At 41.6% G+C, this 18,029-nt stretch overlaps 1 pseudogene; it reads left to right on the top strand.

Moving 5' to 3' along the window:
• LOC100341253 (zinc finger protein 42 homolog) overlaps window positions 1-17,177 on the top strand; it is a 100,406-nt pseudogene extending 83,229 nt beyond the window's left edge.
• Window positions 17,178-18,029: the final 852 nt, after the last annotated feature.

Below are 18,029 nucleotides of genomic sequence, written 5' to 3'. Positions count from 1 at the left end.
AGCTTGAATGTAGATGTAAAAGTGCCAGTTAAATGAGATTACTCTTTCCTAATGAAATAACCAAAGAGGAGTTTGAAGTTTTTGAAACTTGGATGACATTTTTTGAGCAAATAATAAAGTCCAAGCCCTCCAATGTGTCTCTTATTTGATAAAATTACATTTCTTACCTCACTGAATATAAACAAGTAGTGGAATATAGGGGATTCACACATCGGAGGCAATCTGTCATCTACGAGATGGGTTAACCTCCACCTAAATGGAAACCTGAACTACGTGAAACCATAAAGAAGACACTGGGATCAAGTTGGATGAGCAGCCACCATCACTGCCCCTGATGTGGCACTAACCTCAACAGGTGAGCAGGAGGTTAGAAAACTGAGACAACACTTTGAGGAGACAGGAGACAGCATAGAATGCCTTGCCCAAAAAGAAAGGAATAAACAGAAGGTCAGCTGCCAGAAACCCTTACAACGGAGAGGTGACCTCATGTTTCTGCTCAATCTCTCCTCGCACTTCCTCCTCATCAGGCGCTGACTTCTCAGCTTAGAGACAAAAGCCCAGGCACGTGGGCTGGGACAACATGGCAGGATTTGGGGCAGGAGCAAAGAGACTGGGGAAAAGGAGTAATTCCTTGTATGAGGCCCAGTTTAATAGGCAAAGCACATCAGGGGAAGCCTAGAAGAGCAGCCAGAAAGATGGCAGGTTCTGGACCAGACCATGTTCAGGAGAGAAAGTTTGACAATGGCTAGAGAAAGTGCCTCTTTGGTGGTCAAGTAGGTTGAGGTTCAGAGTGGTATAAAACCCTATCAGTTCTGAACTTGACTTGTGTTATAGGTTGAGTAGGATTTGTCTCCCTAAAACTCGTGCAAAATATTTGAGTAAGGGTGGATACTTGATCTAATGATGAAATCTGAGAGATGGGGCAAGTGGGAGGTCTTTGGGTCATTGAGGGTATGCCCTGGGATGTTAGTTCTCGTGAGAGGTTTGAGTATTTGAGTTCAAGTTCAGCCTATGTTCTCTACCTGTACCTCTATCTCGATCTCTATTTCTATCTTTCTTCTTCCTGGCTCACCATGTGATTGTTCCTCTGTACCTGCCATGGCCATCCTCCACAGACACTGAACTACTGGGGCCACCTGACCCTGAACTATAATCTTCAAACAGTAAGCTGAAAGAAACCTTATCCTTCCCAAAGAAGCTCCTATCGGGTATTGTAGTTACAGTAAGGAAGAAAGGAATAATACAAGTTTTCGCCTGAAATGAGAGAATCAGTGAAGGCTCCAGGCATGCCGAGCTTACTCCAGGGCTTTGGATTCAGAGACAGTGTCACTGAAATGTATTATAGCCTTGTGATGGTTCGAATGTCCACTCCAAAGCTCATGTTGAAATATAATCCTGGGGCTTGGCATTTGGCACAGCAGTTAAGATGCCACTTGGGACACTCACATCCCGTATTGGAGTATTTGGGTTCCACTCCTGACTTAAGACTCCATCTTCATGCTAATGCACACCCTGGGAAACAGCAAGTGTTGGCTCAAGCACCTGGGTCCCTGCCACTCACCTAGGAGACCTAGACTGAATTCCTGGCTCCTGGCTCCAGGCTGGCCAAGCTGACATATTTCAGGCATTTGGGGAGTGAACTAGCGGATACAAGATCTCTCTCTCCTTCCCCACTCCTCCCTTTCTAATAAATATATTTTAAAAGAAAATGGAGACCTGAGCTGGGATTCTCTGTCTCACTCTGTGGTGCCCTGCACTAACTCTGCAGAGTCCCCACCAGCAAGAAGGATCTCCTGATACAACTGCCCATCTTCAACTTCCCAGCCTTCATAACCATGAATTACTCATTCTGTGGTTTTCAGTGATGGCAACAGAAAATGAACTAAGATAATCCTCCAAATACTGGGCCAAAAATGTTCAAATGCTCCCAGTACTCATAGGATTGGTCTAACTCTGTCATGGAAAGTGGACAGGAATGAGGGAAGACGGTCATTTATGTTCCCTTTACATTGATATGGGCCCCAGAAATCCCCTAGAGCAACATTTTGCAACTTCCATATTACTGAGTTTATTAGCAAATAATTAGGAAAACACGTGTCATAAAAAAAGATGCATGGATGTCCACATCTCTTTGTACTAAAATAAATGTATCTTTTATGCTGTTTTCCATGATTTTACAAATTCCCTCATATTTAAATAATACAGCCATAAATAGTTTGAGGTACTACAGTTCAGTAGTAACTCAATCTACAATTCTGGCAGTAGCTGAATCTCTAAAAAAGCTTACTTAAAGACTTTTCTCATAAACGACAATACAGGTAACTTTGACTCCTCTAGGCACCATTGAAATACAGGTGTGGGTTTGAATTTCAGAACGAACAACAGGAAATGTTTGCTCTTCAAATTAGCCTTTAGAATCTGGAGAATCACACATTCACATCAGGAACCCATTAAGATTCCCTGTTGTTAAAAGACACTATAATTATAGCTAAGGCTTTCTACCCCAATTTTTTTTGACAGGCAGAGTGGACAGTGAGAGAGAAAGAGACAGAGAGAAAGGTCTTCCTTTTGCCGTTGGTTCACCCTCCAATGGCCACCGCGGCCGGCGCACTACGGCTGGCGCATCGTGCTGATCTGAAGCCAGGAGCCAGGTACTTCATCTGGTCTCCCATGCAGGTGCAGGGCCCAAGGACTTGGGCCATCCTCCACTGCACTCCCTGGCCACAGCAGAGAGCTGGCCTGGAAGAGGGGAACCGGGACAGAATCCGGCGCCCCGACCAGGACTAGAACCCGGTGTGCCGGCGCCACTAGGCGGAGGATTAGCCTAGTGAGCCGTGGCGCCGGCCTCTACCCCAATATTTAAACAACCAAATGAGCGCTAACTTTGCCCTGTTACCCCTCTCCTGCTTTCATGGATTAAGACCATATTCCCAATATTTCTTTTTTTTTTCTTTTTTTTTTTTTTTATTTGACAAGTAGAGTTAGAGAGAGAGAGAGAGAGAGAGAGAGAGAGAGAGAAAGGTCTTCCTTTCATTGGTTCACCCCCCAAATAGCCACTATGGCCGGCGCTGCGCTGATCTGAAGCCAGGAGCCAGGTGCTTCCTCCTGGTCTCCCATGCGGGTGCAGGGGCCCAAGTACTGCCTTCCTGGGCCACAGCAGAGAGCTGGACTGGAAGAGGAGAAAGTAGGATTAGAACCCGGCGCCTATATGGAATGCTGGCACCACAGGCAGAGGATTAGCCCAGTGCGCGATAGTGCTGGCCCCATTCCCAATATTTCTATGCAGTGCAAATGACTATTTCCTAGAGAATGTCGTTTTTCTTTCCTTCATGTTTGCTTGGATTTCTAAACTGTCTCTTAAAAGGCAGGACGTGCATGCACACTCAGGGGCTGTAACCATGGGTTAAGTGATCCACCATCTTCCTCATCCTTTCTGAGCTGAATATTCTCTGTTTGCCTCTCAAGTCCTCCCTTCACACTCCTCTGCTCTGCTCTGTGCCCCAGGACCCTGACATTGGCAGACCTTCCTTTCTACGTGGCTTCCAGATGGTGTTGCCAGCGGGAGTCTCTGGCAGGAGAGGAGAGGTCAAGAGGAAAGAGAGATCAGGTGTTGCCTGTGGAGCTGTGGTTGCTGGTGGCTGCCTCCCCTGGGGAAGCTCACAGCTCCTGGCAAGCCCCCCTGAACTGTGGCCAGGCCTTATTGGGTTCTACTCACAGCTCTCTCCTCTTGCTCCTTTATCCCCTAGGGATGGGAAATTAGGAGAGCTTCTGGTCATTGCTAACCTCAGGGTTTCCTCCCATCCTTTGACCCTATCCATACCTTTGAAAATCGCCCCCTCATTAAACTCTTTTAAAAATTACCTTCTAAGTGTACCATCTGCTTCCTGCCAGGACCCTGTCCATTTATTTCATGGTTTTTCAACACTCTCAGTAACGTCCCATGAGCCAACATCACAGAGAGGAGATGCAACTCTTTCCTGAGGCTACTAATAGGCCAGTGAGGCGGCCAGTGACAATCAAGGGTTAAAGTGAAACCTGCGGATTATCTGAGGGTTTCAATTATCCTGGTTACCCTCATTCTATCTTGCACAGGGAGTGGAGAATTGGCTGTGTCAAGACTAAGTTGACACACATCACAGAGGCTGTACAGCAGTCTATCTGCTCATTAAGAGTTTTTTACCATGTCCCACTGATCTTCCACTTCTCGCAATGCTTTTGATGTGGGTTTAATTCGAAGTTCTGACAGAAAAAGGGTCTCACATCTGTGGTCCCCAGTGCAATCTTCACATGACTGTCAAAAATGCAACTATTTGTCCCCAGGCTTAAAGTGCCAGCTCTAAAAAGGTCAAGGACTCTCCCTGGGAACATCTACAGCATTCAAGCTTATACTTAAGATCTTCATTTTATCTCAAACTTCCCTTCAATCTAATGTTAATTTGGATATCATATTTCCACAGGCCCAATCTGTGCTCAGGACATTCTAAACACAGAGAATAATAACTCAGTTCTTATTTCCTTTCTATGACCACAAGTCTGTCTACCTGCTGTACTATAGAAACACTGATAGGACAAATTAATCCCAAGAAATATAATGAAACATTCACTATAATGAAAGTCACTTTCCTTTGGTAATTTCTACATCTAACTCAGAATTATTTTGCATTTTCATCCTTAATAGTCTTTGATATAAAGAGAAAGATGAAGAAATAAAATCTTCAACAAACAATAGCAAGTCTTCTCTTATTAATTATCAAGGAAATAAAATGTTTCTCCACGTGTGGCATAGTTTCTCCACATGTAGCACAGTTTTGCTTTGGTTTAAAACTTTTGGTCAAAAATTTGTGCAAATAATATTTTTCATACTACTCATCTTACAAGAATTCTCAGTCTTCAATTGCTTTAAGAATAGGAGTCTTCTGGAAATTTGAATCTAAGTGTCACTATTGTAGAAAGCATTACCATCAATGGTTAATTTTCCCAACTTCAGGAAATGGATGGCTATTCTTCATAATTCAAAGAAGGTGGGTAGCTTGGTCAAATTGCATTTTGATATTTCACTAAAAGTTCTGTAATCTTGACTGGTATGCTTATGTACAAACCATTATTTTTTTCATCCACTCTTTCTCTTTTAAACTGTTAAGTTTGGGATTAAAACAAACTGTTCCTCCTTAAGAAAAGGGAAACTCAGTAGTATGGTGGCTTCTGGAGGCTCCAGAGCCAGCTGTGTGCATCTCTTACTGACCTCAAGCTCCCTGACATTACCTGGTGTTCTGGTATGGGTGTGGTTTGAGTGTGTCCACTCAGAGAGTTCATGTGCTGGAAGTGTGATCCTTAGTGTGGGAGATGGGTAAGGTCTAAGACGTGGAGACTAGAGGGAGGTGATTAGGTCATGTGGGAACTGCAGTTCTTATAAGTTGATGTGATTCTCTGGAAGAGTTGTTGTGAATCCCTCCCCAAGTTCTGGATTCCTGACTTATCATGCGATCTCTCAATCTTTGATGCACTTCCACTGTGATGATATTAACTTGAGCAGAGGGCTACAGAACAGTGAGGCAAATGAGCCTCTTTTCTTCAGACATTACTCAGCCTTAGTATTTTATTGTAGCAACAGAAAACAGATCCATTTACTCTGGTAGCTTGAAATCTTTCAGGATAGAAAATTTTTAGCAAAAGTTAAAGCAGAGGTTTTCCCTTCCCTCCTGGAGAGCCAAGTATCCAATTGATTTTTACCAATATAGCAGTGGATGTGATAATAGTATTTACTTAATATGGATTATTTGTATTATAAGAAATAATTCTTGGAGGTCAGCGCTGTGGCATAGCGGATAAAGACCGCCTGCAGCGCCGGCATCTCATATGGGCGCCAGTTCAATTCCCGGCTGCTCCACTTCCAATCCAGCTCTCTGCTATGGCCTGGGAAAGCAGTAGAAGATGGCCCAACCCTTTGGGCCTCTGCACCCGTGTGGGAGACACAGAAGAAGCTCCTGGCTCCTGGCTTCGGATCGGCACAGCTCTGGCCATTGTGGCCATCTGGGGAGCGAACCAATGGATGGAAGACCTCTCTCTCTGCCACTGCCTCTCTGTAATTCTGCATTTCAAATAAAATAAATAAAGCTAAAAAAAAAAGAAAGAAAGAATTAATGAAAATAATGTATCACTTGACACAGTTCTAGGTACATATTTTCCTTTTCACAAATATGAAAAAAGGCTGTAACTTTTTTAAAATGTTATATGAAAATGTGATTCTATTCTTATAAATGTTGCTGATTCACAAAAGAAAAAAACAAAAAAACCCTGAACCTCTACTAAAATTTACATGAGTCTGTATTTTGCTCAGCTACTGAGGGCTCAAGAACAGGAAACAATGCCTCACTTAAATTTGCGTTTTAGGTCTTCTGTTAAGCTTCACCCCCAATAGATAGCTTCCCTGCCTAAAATTGGAACAAGAGCTTATCTTCTTAGTCTGTAGGATTTATGGAAGCCTGGTAGCAGGCCAGTGATATGGCTTTTTTTCCCCAAAATGGGACAAGATGACTAAATTATTTTACGCCCCACCTCGGTCCTCATCTGCTGTCCCAGATCTCATGACATCTAGTTCCAGCTGGGAGTCCAGGAGGCTTGCTTTTCCTTCCCTCTCCTCAAGGCCAGTTAATTTTACTTCCAAACCATCTATCCAATTGTGTTCTTCCGTCTCCACTCCTGCTCCCCTTGTGCAAGCTCCTGGTGACTGATATTTGGAGTACTCGCATCGTCTCCTTGCTGACCTCTTTCCATATTTCCTGACCTCTGTTCTTTCTAGCAAGTCCAAAAGACCACGCTGCTCTTTTGCCTGAAAACATCAGGTCCCCCACCCACTGCTGCTGGAATGAAAGCCTGGTTCTCCCCTGGCCACAAGACCCTGTCCAGGCAGACTCTGCCTGCCTTTGGCCTCCCTCATGCCCATTTTACTCCAGCCACATGGACCCTTCTGCCCCTCAATGGGTCAGCCTTCCTCTGGCAGGAGGCTCTTTCGCCTCTCACTGCCTCTCCATTTTATTCTTTAAACTACACTTGAACTCAGAAAATCCCTTCCTGGACCCCTAGTCTCCTTAATCACACATACTCATCAAAATGTGCCCCATTCTTTAGAGCAAAATAGCTGCCTGCAACTTTACAGTTGTCCTTTTCTTACTTATGTAATGTCTATCTTCCCCACTAGACTGTGAGCTCAGCAGGTTAAATTTGCTTTGCTGATCATTGTACCTTCAGTGACAAAGGCACTGGGTATTTGGTTGAAGGGAAAAGCAAATAAGTAAACTTTGATACATGGAGACAAAGGAAGATTATTCAGTACTAAAAACAAATGAGCTATCAAGCCATGAAAAGACATAGAAGAAGTGTAAATGCCCACGTAAAAGAAGCATGTGAAAGAAACCGCCCAAGAAGGAAAATAGTAAAAACAACAGTGTCGGGGCCAGTGTTGGAAGGCAAAATCCAAGATCCCATACCAAAGTCCCCGCTACTCTGCTTCCTATTCAGCCTCCTGATAACGCACCAGGGAAAGCAGCAGAAGATGGCCCAGTATTTGACCCCTGCCACCCATGTGGGAGACCAGTTCCTAATTCTTGGCTTCAGCCTAACCCAGACCTGGCTGTTGTGGCTATTTGGAGAGTGAAGCAGTGTCTCTCTCTCTCCCTTGACTCTGAAACTCTCACTTTCCATCTCTGTCTTCCTTCTCTGTCATGCTATCTTTCAAAATAAATAAATAAATCTTTTTGTTTTAAATCAGTAAACGGATAGGGAGAAAAGAATGAAAGAAGGAGCACCGAAGATGTTTAGGGCAGGGGAATTACTCTGAATAATATTACAATGGTAGATACACATCATTGTATATTTATCCAAACCTATATGTGTACAGCAGCAGGAGTGACCTAGAATGTGAACTAAGGACTTTAGTTTAAGGCAATATTGATGTGTGAATGTAGGTTCATTGATTGCAACAAGTATACCACTCTGGAGAGGATTTTGATAGTAGGGGAGGCAATACCTGTGTGACGTCAAGGATATATGAGAATTGGTTGTACTTTTTACTCTATTTGCTGTGAACTCAAAATTACTCTGGAAAATTGTCTATTAAAAACAAATGAAAAATGAAGGAATGAGTGAACAGATCTTAACCAGTTCCCTCATTCCAAGAGTTCCCAATGCCCTTAAGGCAAAATCCAAACTCTTCTGCACTGGTGGCAGAGTTCCACACAATCAGGCTCCTAGCATTCTGGCCCACCCTGGAGGTCTTCAGGCAACCAATTGCTGTCTTGGAATGCAGTGTTCCCCAGGACATTCTTCTCCAGTGTGACACATAGTTACTCCTTCCACCTTTCAGCTGGTACCACCAAGGTCACCTCCTTGGAGAGGGCTTCCCTGCTCATCAAATCTGAACTCTTCCCCAACTACAATTTAAAACAGCTCCCTTTTGTCTTTTTTTACTGTGTTACTAGCTAGATAATAGCTCCCATGGAAGCAACAACTTTTTATCCTCTTGAATTCTTTCCACACTTTATTTATTCTCTACTTTCCCCACAGAACTTAAATCTGCATGATTCCAATTTTATCTCTAACATGAGTTTATTAAACTCAATCTTTTTGTACCTTGTTAGGTTTTTTTACAAACCAATTTTTTGTTAAGGAAAAAAATCTTTACTATAGAGATTTTGACACTTTTAGAACATTTTTAGCCAACAATTTTCATGAAAACCCAAAGATGTTTTATATGTAAAGCAGCAGAAACAAAGACAGAAGAAAATTTCACACTACTTTGAAAAGTAGCTGTGCTCCTAAAACTATAACTTTTAGTTAATGGAATCAGAAGTGCAGGGCACAGTGTAATTGACTATTTTTTCCTACTAATTATGTGATTTAGAAAGATACTAAAGGGGCTGGCACTGCGGTGCCGTGGATTAAAGCCCCAACCTGCAGTGCCAGCATCCCACATGGGCACCAGTTGGAGTCCCGGCTGCTCCTCTTCCAATCCAGCTCTCTGTTATGGCCTGGGAAAGCAGTAGAAGATGGCCCAAGTCCTTGGGCCCCTGCACTCACAAGAAGACCCAGAAGCAGTTTCTGGCTCCTGGTTTCGGATCAGCTCAGCTCTGGCCATTGTGGTCATTTGGGGAGTGAACCAGAGGATTGAAAACATTTCTCTCACTCTGGCTCTACCTCTCTCTGTAACTCTATCTTTCAAATAAATAAAAATAAATCTGTAAAAAAAAAAGATAGTTAATGTACCTTTAGTACATTAAGACACAAAAACAATGCAGTTTTGACCTTATGAAATCTGAAATCTGAGAAGGGGATGTCAATACCAAATTCTTGTTTAGAAACAAAATGATAAAATTTTTCTTTCCTTTCCCTGCCAGTTTGCATTTGTTTCTGTCCTTGTTTTCATATAAATTTCCAAAAGTAAAGGCGCAACTAGATAAGATTTTTTTCAATATAAAAGTTCCTCCCTTCTTTTTTTTTCTTTTAGACAATCACATAATCTCTTTTATAAATGGTTATTTATTTATTTTTATCCACTTGAAAGGCAGAGGAGGGGAGAGAGGAGAGGAGAGGAGAGGAGAGGAGAGGAGAGGAGAGGAGAGGAGAGGAGAGAGAGAGAGAGAGAGAGAGAGACATTCTTCCATCTGCTGTCACTCCTCAAATGCTCACAATAGCCAGTGTTAGGCCAGGCCAAAGTCAAGAACCCAGAACACCACTGGGAGTGTTTCCTCTTCTGGAGTAGGTTTCCTGGGAGTTGCTTTTTAATTGAAACAATCCACTGGTTTTTATTGTCAGTTTTTTGTATTCCTATATTGCTGATAAACTTTTGAAAAAAAATGCTTCACTTTCCTATTTAATTATTGCTTTGTTGAGGCATTTACCTTGCCCAAAAATTGTGAGACTTTAGTTAACATAGAAAATTAAAATTCTATGTATATATTCTAGCCATAAATAGGTAAACTAAAAAAAGGACTGAAATTTTTTGCTTAAACAGACCTTTAGGTAAACACTCACTTATGACTTCAGTCCTTGAATAGGCTAACTTCAGCTATAATGAAATGCAAATAACTATGTTAATGCAAATGCTAAAGCTACAAATTCAAACATAAAAAAGTCAAGAAATGCAAAAGTTAAGGTTCTCCTAGAAACATTAACTCACTCAAATTGTACATACAGAATATTTCCAATTACACAGAAGACAGCAAAATGTGATCCCTTAATGTACTATATGTGCAACACGGGTAAGTTACTGCTGTTATGAGAACGTTAAATTTTACAGCCCCTGACTTTGTTTTAAAAGTTACTGCTTGAACATTGCATTATTCTTATCCCCATAATGCTACTTTTCTTAAAATAGAAAGAAAATAGAAGAGAAACAGATGTCATTGTATTTTCTGACATTATAGGATTCTAAATTTACACTCTGTTTTGGTTAATGAGTGAAACCAAAATATGTTTGTAGATGTTTTGAAATTTTTTTCAGTTGAAAAATTTCCACTCTGCAAGGATAAACTGAATGGCTACAATGTGTACAAATGTATAATAACTATCTGTGACGTTATAGTTGCCATTATTTTTATTTTTTTACAGGCAGAGTGGACAGTGAGAGAGAGAGACAGAGAGAAAGGTCTTCCTTTGCCGTTGGTTCACCCTCCAATGGCCGCTGCGGCCGGCGCGCTGTGGCCGGCGCACCGCGCTGATCCGAAAGCAGGAGCCAGGTGCTTCTCTTGGTCTCCCATGGGGTGCAGGGCCCAAGGACTTGGGCCATCCTCCACTGCACTCCCTGGCCACAGCAGAGAGCTGGCCTGGAAGAGGGGCAACCGGGACTAGAACCTGGTGTGCCAGCGCCACTAGGCGGAGGATTAACCTATTGAGCTACGGCGCCGGCCATAGTTGCCATTATTTATGTATACTGTGTAAGTAACACAAAGAACAAAAATTCCATTCATAAAGGGAGGATTTTTCAAAGTAGAGATTTAGAGGAGAAATACTTCAAAGATATAGTAAATGGAACTCTGTGAGTTTTCTTCCTTGATCTGGAACCAAAGCCATTTTTAGTATAATTTTCCTCTAGGCCATTCTCTCTTCTACTTTTAGAAGAAAACATAGTGTTTTGTTTAAGTTTTTCTGAAAGATAAAAAAAATACATTTGTTTTAAAATTTAGCTAACATTTCTTCTATAAATATGCAGTTGGACAACAAAATGTTTCATTGATTATAGAATGTTGAACTGTTTATATCTGTCTTATTAATGTGTGATGAGGAATGAAAGAAGAACAGTAAATGTGTAAACCAGAGAAGCCTGCTGTAGTGTTGTTTGGAGTGATAATCTCAGGACAGACAGGGTCCTGGGTTCTATGCAGCTTCTCCCAGTATAGTCTTTGGTACTTAATAAATGAGACACCACTTTACCCCCAGTCCATCAAGGAGAGATTCTAAAATTGGAGAAGGGGGTAGATATTGGGCACAGGAGTTGCAGCTTGGAACGCCTGGGTTTGAGTCCTGGCTCTGTTTTCTGTGCCAGCTTCCTACTAATGCACACCCTAGGAGGCGGTGGGTGAGGCCCCAAGTAATTGGGTCCCTGCCACCCAGGTGGGAGACCTAGGTTGAGTTACTGGTTTATGGCTTCAGCCTGACTCAGTCCCAGCTGTTGCCTTTGTGGAGTGACCCAACAGATGGGAGATATCTCTCTCTGTCTCCGGCTCTTTGCCACATCTACTGTGGGAATGAAGACCATTCTCAGCAATCAATCCACCTGAGGGGGTGCACAGTTATGGTGAAGGGGCCCAGAGGAACCCTGCAGAGGGACTTCAATCACATCAATGTTGGAAAGAAAAGGAAGAGGCTTGGGCTGACAAACAGTGAGGGAAAAAGAAGGAACTGACACCTGTTTGCACTGTCTGCAGTCGTGTCCAGAATGTGTTCAAGGGGGACACACCGGCTTCTGCTTCAAGATGAGGTCTGTGTGTGCTCACTTCCCCATCAACATGGTTACTCGAGAGAATGAGTCTTCTGTTAAAATCCACATTTATTTGGGTAAAAAGCACATCCGAAGGGTTTGGGTGAGGCCAGGTGTTGCATGTTCAGTATCTCAAGCCCAGAACAATTAAAGGAAGTGATATTGAACTTGTTTCAAATTCAGTTGTTTTGATCTAGCAGGTAATAACAGTTAAAAACAAGGATATCAGAAAAATTGGGGAAGGTATGTATGTCTCTGAAAAAGGAACAGTTCAGCAGAGCAATGAATAAGATCTGAAATTTGTCCAGCTACAGAAACAAAAACTCAGATTATAAGTCTAATTTATGGTATTTTAATAATGCAATAAAAGATCTATTGCTTTGATTTTAAAAATTACATATGTAATTTTTAAAGAAAAGAACCAGAAGATTTTAATACATGTCTTTCCAAACATTCTGAACATAGACATCTTTCTTGTAATAGAAAAGTATTTCTTATAATAGAAAAGACGAATAGAATGTTTTACATTTTTTAAGTTTTAAAGGGACAATAAATAAATAAAACTGGAAGGGAAGAGCCGGTAAAGATACTCAAAGCCAGGGGCATACTGAAACCCCAGCATGCATTGTTCTAGATCGGTCACTCATTTGCAGTCCTCGATCACTGCAAGTTTTCATAACCATTTAGCAGGTTCTCTTTAAAAATGTGTCACCTTTTGAACTCCCAATATTACCCTGTATTTTCTTGTCTTCTGACAATTATTCAATCAGACTTCTTTTGTGAATACTGCAAGATAAATACCTCCACAGTCTGAAAACTATAGCTTCATGCCTGAGTAACCTGATCTGCAACTTTATGCTGCAGATAAATTGGGACGTTCTTAAATAATTACCAGGCAGTTGGCCACCTTTCCCGACTGTTCAAATGCCCGAGGTTTTATTGAGATTGCATAGAGTCCTCTGGTCCCACCCCATGGCTGTATTTTCTCTTCGAAAGACTTGCCTGTCCTCAGTACAGAGGATGTGTGGTTAGAACTCCTTTGGGGGATGGGAATTCAAGCTCTCAACCATGCCCTTGACCTCTTTGTTCTTTGTATCATCCCATGAATTTACCTCACAGGGCATCTAAGAGACTATTTATCAATGTTTGTTTATGCCTGGGAAATCTCAAAAATCACAAACCCCAATTCGTACTGTATATTAATTTCTTACGTGTCTGTCTCCTCCCTTAACTTGAAGCTTCGACTGCGTGGATGTTTGTGGCAGTACTTTTACCAAATATAATCTTAGGCTTGAAGGTTTAATGCCATATTGTCTGGAATGGTTCAGAGGTTTTATAATTTTAAAGGCTTAAATCTATGTTAAAAGTGGAGCTCTCAACAAATAGAGGCAAAAAAAAAAAAAAAACAGGAGAATTAATAAACAAAGAAACAAAGGGAAAAAAAATCTTTTCCTCCAGTTCTAGTTGGAATTGCTATTTTTACAGCTAACTGAAATATTTCAACATTTATAAAACACCAAAATAGCTAGAATTCCTCAGTCTGAGAAGGGGAAAAGAAAGCATTTTGCTAAACTGAAGTAAGTTCAGCATTTGCAATGTAATTCAAATTGCACTTGCAATTCAGGTCCTGGAATTAACCCACTCAACCAAAGCTTGAAAAGATTTAGATTTTCTCTGACTAGCAACAATACAATACTGCCTTACAATTGCACAACCACCCTGTCTTTTGGTGATACATCCAATACACTCTAAATTATAATTCTAAAACTCAGTTTGTTGTTAAAAAAAATCTTTGCATCATATCAGAGTTTGCCTTTTTGCACTTTAAAAGGGGGAGGAAGGACTCACACCCAGTTTTAGTCAGGCTAGAACAACACCTGAGCCCTTCCTATCAACACATTTTCAGCAATGATTTTTAGCCCGATTTTTAACTGTGGAGAGGTGAACTTGGAATAGAATTCTTATATTTTCAGCCCATTGACTACAATGAAAAGAGTAACTCTCAAGGCATTGTGGTGTTTGGGGTGCAGTTCAGGTCATCTGAGCGGCCATTTTTCTAGGGTTGAATCCACCAGGGACTCATCTCATTGCAAATGGGAGGATGACTAGGTCAGGGGAGATAGTCACGGCACCGATGTCTACAGAGTGTCCATGAAAGCTATTTGACAGTTTCCCATGCAAGCTGTTCAGGAAAACTCTGCCATTTTTGCCTTATCTAGGTTAACAATAATTCAGAGCATGCAGGAGAAATTGTTTTTATAAAGGCAAAGAAAAATTTTATACATACACACACACACACATATACATATCAAGCAGGTCTCATTTCCTCATTTTTGTGGTGGATGTTTTCTGACAGTAATAAACAAAATTTAGGAAGCCATCATGACATCTTATAATGAAAACAAAAATTCTTTATAAATTTTAGGGGCCAGGCTGTGAATGGAGCTCATCTATTTTAGCCCACTAGCTCACAAAAATAGAGAAAGTGTTACAACATGAGGGTACTTCAGACAGCTAATGGATAAAAGGGTTAAAATATGATGCATATTTTGAAGACTCTACATATTAGAGAAAAGAGGCCAGCAGCAGCTTACATACCAAGTTAGAAATGCAGAGGTAATGTTCAGGACTACACACTGTAGTTTTGTCTTTTAAAGAAGAACAGCAAGGCTGTATTCTCATCATATTCTAAAAGACTGATATTTGATAGTATAATATACCATCACCTTATAAATCAATTCTTAGGTGGAAAGACCTCCAATTTTGCTTTTTTTAATCCTATGCAAAGCAGCATAGTTTTGTAATTATTTAGCCTACTGCTTTCCTTCTATTTAAAACATTTATTACCCAGAAAGACCTCAGTGACATGTAAATTTCATTTTCTATGCCCTGTAGATTAAAATACATCTGTTTCAGCCATCATTCAGGAAAGAAATAATTTTAATAGTTCATTTTATTAAAAAAAGATTTATGTCGGCATTCAGTTCTGACAAGAGAAGGCAAGCAGCTTGCACATAATACTAAGAGGTGGTGTTTTTTTCTTACAGAATTTTATCCAAATTGAACAGAGCCATGCCAAGCAACTTTGCCTCCTGGCATGTGGAGTTTGCTGATCATGATTGACCGTAACACCAGGTGAAGTGTTCTTTGTTAAGTTTAATCTCTGATATTCTGTGGATATTTACATTATACAAAAATTAAAATAATATAGTTCTTCCTCCAGGAGATTCCACTCCTGTGTTGAGACAAAATGGTAGGAATTCATTTTTAGATTAATTATTTTATTTGAAAGGCAGACTGATGGAGATCTCCCATCTTCTGGTTCACTCCCCAAATGCCTGTAATAGCTGGGACTGGACCAAGCAGAAGACAAAAGCCAGGAATGCCATCTGTCTCCTGAGTGGTAGAGATCCACCTTTTTGAGTGATTACCTGCGGCCTCTCAGGATGTGCTTGCCCTAGCAGGAAGGTGAAATCAAGAGCAGAGCCAAAACTGGAACAAAAGTGCTCTCCTGGGAGATGTAAGTGTCCCAAGCAACATCTTAACCACTGTGCCAAATGCTTACCCCAAATTGCATTTTTTTTCTGTTATTTAATGATTTTTTCTTGCTTTTAACTATTTGTGGTGTATTTTAAGAGCAAATAATATTTATATAAAATGTCTAGAATGGGCAAATTTATAAGGACAAAGAGTAGGTGAGTGGTTGCCTAAGGCTAGGGTGAGGGATGATGTTGGACAGACAGAATGTTGACAGGTACAGGTTTCTTTTGGAGATGCTGAAAGCATTGGAGAACTGACCATGATGATGTTTACACTATGAATATGCTCAGAACCTTTGAACTGTATGCTTACAGTGGATGGATTTTATGGGATATGAATCTTAATATAACTGCTATATTACCAAAAAAGATAAAATCCCACCACACAACCTAGCAACTGAAGAAATTAATGTCTTGCTAGGTGAGGAGCTCTTCCTAAAAGAGAAGACCTGAGGGCATAGAATATGAAAAAGTAGGAAGACAAAGAGACAGGAGAGAGCATTAGGTGACCAGAAACATATGAATATGTTAACTTCAATAGTCAAAGAGTCAGTATCTAGGGACAGGTGGGTTGTGTCAAAGAAGATGGGTGAAAGAAATGGCTGAGATGTTTCTACCTTAAAGTTACAAAGGTAAGCTAAGGAAAGAATTAACATTCACTACAGTTGAAGGTTAATGATGAAGGCATCAAATTGTAATTAGGTGCTTTTCTTCATTATCTTGTTTAGTTGCATGTCCTATACAAGAAAATGTGTAGTGCTAACACGTTTCTGCTTAGTTTTTTTTTAAAGATTTTTTTTTTTTTTTTTTTTTTTTTTTGACAGGCAGAGTGGACAGTGAGAGAGAGAGACAGAGAGAAAGGTCTTCCTTTGCCGTTGGTTCACCCTCCAATGGCCGCCGCTGCAGCCGGCGCACCGCGCTGATCCGATGGCAGGAGCCAGGATCCAGGTGCTTTTCCTGGTCTCCCATGGGGTGCAGGGCCCAAACACCTGGGCCATCCTCCACTGCATTCCCTGGCCATAGCAGAGAGCTGGCCTGGAAGAGGGGCAACCGGGACAGAATCCGGCGCCCCGACCGGGACTAGAACCCGGTGTGCCGGCGCCGCAAGGTGGAGGATTAGCCTATTGAGCCACGGCGCCGGCCGAGATTTATTTATTTTTTACTTGAGAGTCAGAGTTACACAGAAAGAGGAGAGGCAGAGAGAGAGAGAGAGAGAGAGAGAGAGATGTCTTCCATCTGCTGGTTCACTCCCCAATTGGGCGCAATGGCCTGAACTGTGCTGATCCAAAGCCAAGAGCCAGGGGCTTCCTCTGGGTCTCCCACGCAGGTGCAGGGGCCCAAGGACTTAGGCCATCCTCCACTGCCATCCCAGGCCATAACAGAGAGCTGGATCGGAAGTGGAGCAGCCAGGACTAGTTATTTTAACAAAGAGTTCTATTTTTCTTCAAATGGATGATTAACAGCTAATTGGGAAAAATCTGTCAAATTGCTTCTTTTTTCTCTTAAAAGATTACCTGAGTAGCCACACCCATAATGGAGCTGGCCACCTGAACCAGCACACCACCAATGGACCCCCACAGTCCCCAACACAGAGCAGCCTACTAAGCGCTGGCCTTACAAACCCAGGCCTTTTACATGATGGCGAACATCATGTGAGCCCTTGAAAGTCAACTTGAAGTGTGGAACAAAATCTGTTTAAAAATATCTTTTGCAATAGCAAAACTAAGATGACTTTGATAATCAACAGTCCAAAAGAACGTGAATGCCCAGACTTCAGATTTGCAGGCAGCCCTGTCAGTGTTGATCGTGACATCTGCCTGACTCATCTCAGCTTGTGGACACAAGCCTAAAGGTACCGCTAAATAGAGAATACCTGAATTCTGCTTCTCAACATTAGGAACAATGAAAAGACACGCAAGGAAATAGACACTACCAAACTATCAAGAGCTCCTCACAAGCCATCCTATGCTGAGTAACATGCCTAATATTAAATGGGCAATGAGCTACCCAAACATTTTCATAGGCATCTTCTCATGGATCCTTCAGCAACCTCATGTAATTATTATAAATCCAAATACATGAATGAGGAAAATGAAGCTGGGCTAGACTAACTAGCTTGTTCTGGACAACTACATAAAGGTCCCTGGACTGACACCAAGACATGTTTGGAGCCCCCACCCATCCTCTCAACCACATCACCGTTCTGCTCATTTCCCAGGCAATCTCAGGCTTCAAGTTGACACAAGCAGAGAGCAACTAGAAGAGGGAAGAAGCCCCGAAGGGAATAAAAAGAAGAGCATCTAGGAAGGAGCCCAACACTTGAGCCTGTGGGGTGTCTCACAAGGGAATCTGATGATTAAGTGACATTCTCTGCACAATTCTTAATTGGTGCCATCATTGACACCCACCTTCAAGCTTTGAGGGTTGGAAAAATTGAGGTTTCCTTCTCTGCTGTAGTTGAAAGTTGGCGTTGTTTATTTCTACACCTACCTCCTCTCTGAACATATTATTTTCTC

Source organism: Oryctolagus cuniculus, chromosome 6, assembly GCF_964237555.1.
Source record: "Oryctolagus cuniculus chromosome 6, mOryCun1.1, whole genome shotgun sequence".
Lineage (NCBI taxonomy): Eukaryota > Metazoa > Chordata > Mammalia > Lagomorpha > Leporidae > Oryctolagus > Oryctolagus cuniculus.
Note: the sequence above shows the minus strand (reverse complement) of the source record. Positions and strands in the feature narration are given on the sequence as shown.